The sequence below is a fragment of the Betta splendens genome, chromosome 2 (genome assembly GCF_900634795.4).
Source record: "Betta splendens chromosome 2, fBetSpl5.4, whole genome shotgun sequence".
Taxonomy (NCBI): Eukaryota; Metazoa; Chordata; class Actinopteri; order Anabantiformes; family Osphronemidae; genus Betta; species Betta splendens.
The window spans coordinates 4,517,445-4,522,580 of NC_040882.2; the positions used below are offsets into that span (position 1 = coordinate 4,517,445).

Genomic DNA, 5,136 nt, shown 5'->3' on the forward strand with positions numbered 1-5,136 from the left:
TTGGAGCCGGAGTTTTTCCACACTGTGAACGACACGTCAGTAAAAACACCAGAAAAATTGGATTGTGATCTTACAAAACAGTTCAGAAGCAACTTTGACTTTCATTTGACTGAAGCTGTTTTGCATATAAAAGCAGACATATTGTAGTACTTCAATCTTCAAGATCATTTATTTTGCAGCCACACTTTGCAGCATTTCTTTTTTCTCAGTGATGTCTGTCTGTGCATCATGCAGTAGGTCATTGGAACAAATAGCATTCAAGACATTTGACAGACAGATGTTCTGTCTGGACCGCGCTGAGGTGCAGGTTATTAGGAGAGCGAGTGCAGTACGATCCCACACTGTTTGTACTGGATGATGCGCCACATCCTCCCTCTCCATCTCAGAAATAGTCCATGAAACCCTGGTTTTCATGGATGAAAGATGGATGGATCTGATGGCCAGCAGTGTCGCACGGCTCAAGGAAATTGAGGGCAAATTCAAATCTGCACCAATGGTCGTATTTAGCTATATATTCCCTGTGGCCTTTACTGGTCTGGACCAAGGAAAACACAAATCTGTGTTGGCCAAATGTTCTCAGTGTGTGTTGTAGTAAACCAAGTGTGTTTCCTGTCATCAGAGCTGGTTTTCATGACACAAAGTCCAAAGTGCAGACAAGAAGTGGTCAGCAACCAACCAGCTGACGACTAAAGGCCTTGTTTCTTGACCTTTGACCCTGCATTGGGGTACTTTAAGATGGAATCAAAGCCTGGGCACTGAGAGCTACTTCTCTAAGTTTGCAAATATTGATGAATAAATGGATCCTCAATGTTTAATTAATGTCTTAGTCTAATAACCAGTCCACCAATCGCTAATGACTTTTTCTTTTAAAATCACTGTTTTTTTTCTAATCAGACAAGCAGCCAGATGAAGGGCATACAAAACAGATTGCTTTTTTTCCCCCTCTGATTTAATCTAAATACAACCTGGGTGTCTTTAGTTCCTGACCATTACCTATTGCCTCACTCCCAGCTTGCCTCTTAGTGTGGAGCCATTAAAGTTCTCCAGAGGCTAAAGCCCTCTTTGGATTTTCTCAGTCTCTTGGCCTATGACCGCGCGTCGTGTCGACTGAGCCTAATCTGACAGGATGCTAATAGATCGCCTAATTAACATAACGTCCAACCATTAGCCGTGGTTAACCTCTCACTCATCACACTGACAGGGATAATAGGACGAGTGGAGAGGGGCACACGGGGGCTCCTGCACCGTGAACTTGTATTATTTACACACTTCACATGGTCTGTATACGAAGCCAGTGGTTTTATACCTGTAAATGAATCTTCTGAGATGCAAATACTGTCCCCGTCACTCTGGTTGGGTTCTTAAACTGTGATTTCAGCTTGAGTCACAGCTGGTGATGGGAGCGCAGAGCGGCCGGACCCTTGTTATTTCACCTCACTGATCCACTGTCGCATTTCACCCAAACTCCACCACTTTCCCTAGTCTTGAACTTTGGTTTGTCCCGTGTGTGTGTGTGTGTGTGTGTGTGTGTGTGTGTGTGTGTGTGTGTGTGTGTGTGTGTGTGTGTCTGTGTGTGTGTGTGTGTGTGTGTGTGTGTGTGTGTGTGTGTGTGTGTGTGTGAGAGAGCCCACAAATATGATGATCCGTCATGACGTCTCATTCCACCTCATTTCTTTAGACCCCTGCCTCTTTCTAATTGAGGCGGCAGCGAATACAATTATGGTGAGAATCATCCCGGGCTGATGTGAGGACGGATTAACGGGATTAAGACGATAATCTGTTGACCCTCTGGCCCCGGCACAGTATGAGTCTGGGAAGGCAATTTGAAGCGGAGGGAAGATGAGATAGTGGGGCTTTAATGAGCGAGCTGACGAAAGCCTCTGACCACGGAGAGGCTCGCTCGGCGCCGCTGGGGGATTACTTTCTTCAAGACTCCCTCTCGCAGTCTCACCTAACCTCTCACACCCCGCCGCCGCCCCACAAACTCACTGCTGCATCAGGGATGTTCAGGAACAGTCCTGCCGATGAGCTAGTGAAGGTCACAACAGCGCTGGGCTTCAAAAAGCTGAACAACTTGTTGCTCCCAAGTCTGCTCATCCTATCTAGTCAACACTTTCTCACAATAACAGATCTGATTAAATGTATTAGTTGCTTCTGGGCAGTGGAACAAGCTCTAAACACATTACTGACATTATTACTGATGAAGTCACCTGTTTCCACTTCAGGCTGACATACTGTATAGCGTAATTTGTCTCCATTTGGAGTCATGTTCATGTCCAGTCATAAACTTTTAAAACATCCTACTGTATGCCTAATTGTTGTGTTAAATAATGACAGAATTACACCCATATTGTCTGTAAACATCCTGCTTTTAGAGCCGCCGTGTGACAAACGCGTGCTCAAGAACACGCACCTCACTTCACTGAGGCCACATTAAATCAGCCGTCGGCCTCGGCTGTGTCATGACTCTACTGTGTCCCTAATAGTACACAAAATACTATAATCTTGTGTTGAAGTGCTGAGGCAGGTGCGTCAGAATAGCCCCCTTTAGATACAGTGTAATAGAGCATTATATTAACATACAGACAATATGATCCCCTTCAAGCTGTGTGTTCTGATCTTGAGGAAAGGAAGCAGGATTACCTTTTATCTTTGTCCTGCAAGTAAAGTATATTTCCTTACAGCATATGACCTGTCAGGTGTAATCCAGTAGAAATCCTTTTAATTTAATAGCTCGGATACAGTTGTTGATCTGTAGCACTCTGGATCAATGCAATGGGATTAAAAATGATGGGTAATAGATGTTTGATGGGTTTAAGTGATGCCTTTGACTTAAGCTGCAAATCTTTTTCCCTTTGCTGTCTAATAGAACTGTCTAATAATGCGAGAATGAAAGGCTTGCGCTCGGTTTTCATCCTTTGACACCTGTCTTGTACTTTTCAAAGTATAATAAGTGCTTAAAGTCGCCGCTTGACAAACGTGATAATGAATGCACAGATTGGACGCCCTTATTAAAGTGCCAGGATTCCTGTGATTGCATCGCTCTCTTTAATTAGAAATACACATCAGACGGGTTAAGGGCAGTCAAACACGCTCCACCTACGCCACAACAACGCACACTTGTTGCTCTGACAGATCAGAGCACGGCTTGGAAAAAAGCTGTGGGTGACAATAGACTGTAGTTTACTCGCGTTCACACCCTCAGCGTCGAAGCGTTTGCTGAGGGGGTTGAAGGCCTGAGATTTGATCAAGACAAGTCAACCTGGGCCCCATTTCTGTTAAACTGAGTGAGAATGTGAAAACATTATAAACATCAAGATGTTTACAGGCTCCATAGGAATCCTGCTACGTTATTTATTAATGGCTAAGCTGCTTTATTGTATATGTCTAGACTCTTCAATTTATTGTGTTAATATTTCTCAGTTTACACAAACCCACAGTTTCTTCAAAGGCAGGTTAAACCAGTCAAAATGAGATTCCATAAAGCTAAAAGCTAAAAGCACATGAAGCATATGAAGGCTTGTTAAAACCTGGAACTTCTCTCCAGGTAGTTTATTAGTTTGTACTTATACTTTAATTAATTTGACCCGATGTGGCAAAAAGCCACGTTGGAAAAATTACAGTACAAGTTTTCAATAATCAATCTTGTGTTGTCATTTTTCAAAGTGCCATTTGTTGGTTTTCAAAAACACCCTGTGTCAAAGCCCTGTGTCAAAGAATGCAGATGACTGAAGACTTAAACCGCAGTGATAAGATGTTAAGTGTGAAAAGTGTCCGGCTCCGTGTCTTCAAACTGCTCTTTTGAGTTGAGCGTGATTTTACAGAGAAGTATTTTAACTTTACCCAAAAAGCACTTTGCTTCAAACTCATTTACAGTAGTCGCGTAGCAACAGACAAGGCCGTCGGCGGCGCTTCCTACAGGCATCTGTTTGCATCTTACGACACCAGCAGATTAGCAAACGCATCGCTAATTGATTTCTGTGTGCAGGGCGCAAAAGTTAAGGGATCAGAGTCAAATTTAGCATGTCAGCAGAATGTCTGCGGATTATTAGCACGGCCGGACATATAACAGGTGTGAATGTGTTTCAGGAGGCTGAAGCATAACGTCGTGTAAGAGGTCGATGGCGCTTGAAGGAGCTGGGTTTGTCCAGGGGTCCTTCTGTTCCCCCTGTGTCTGCTTCTCTGAGGCCTCTCTCCATTCAAAGACATGGCTCAGGCATCTATGGGCACGGCGGCCCGTCCAGAGCACAGCCCCTCGGCCCGGGGGCCCGGCTCCACCTCGTCCCCCACGAGGACCCGCGTTGGGATGATGGCTGGATGGATGATTGTTTTCTGCTGCCCCGGGCCTCTTCATTCACAGCTTGGACGAGGTAACAGCTTCAAAGGTATGACTGACGCACACTACTGTCTATTTTTTAAGGCCACATTACACTGACACAGTTAAATCGGCCCCTGGGGGAAGACAAACAGATTTCATGCATCTGTTTTTATTCAGTCTATTTGTATGTTTCTGACATCGTTGTCATGCTTTTCACCCGGATGGGTGAAGTGAATGGGCAAAAAGTCACATTCAAAGACGGCACTGCAAGAAAACTTTAAGAACACAACACAGCAACTGCATAAGCAAATTCAAATTTTTATTGTACTGTTACTGTTTCAGTTCGGGCCTCGTGAAACAATATGCTGAGGCTGACAGTCCGAGGTGGAAGTTCCTCCCACACCAACATTCAATTTATCTAAGTCCACATCACTTTGGTCTGTTTACTGTGCACACACAACAGTAGTCATGTGTAATTTTTCTGAATCAACAGGGCTCTAGTAGCTCTGCTCTGTCGTTTGCCTAAAAACATTCAAGCACCACATTAATCATAATAATCTTGTTTTTCTTGTATTGAATATAAAGTGTGTCTTGTGTCTGAGACGTTGCTGAGGCATGCACTTTTTTTCCTTTACTTGTTTTCACAGCCACCGTTTCATCAAATACACAATGTTTTCTTTTGACTTCAGAGAAACATTCGAGGCAATGATGTGCATCACTATTTGTTTCATCAAGGCGTCGAGCCCCCGTCCTCGCCGTGATATAATGCACGGCGCTGTATATATTACCAAGGGGATTGATGTTTTGACGTGCAACAT

At 44.0% G+C, this 5,136-nt stretch overlaps 1 long non-coding RNA gene across 1 annotated transcript; it reads left to right on the plus strand.

The window, feature by feature from the left end:
* The first annotated feature begins 3,779 nt into the window (after positions 1–3,779).
* LOC129603559 (uncharacterized) lies at positions 3,780–4,912 on the plus strand. The gene is made up of 3 exons (XR_008693539.1): positions 3,780–3,997; positions 4,090–4,385; positions 4,661–4,912. It is a non-coding gene; the product is annotated as an uncharacterized LOC129603559 (long non-coding RNA).
* The last annotated feature ends 224 nt before the right edge of the window (positions 4,913–5,136 follow it).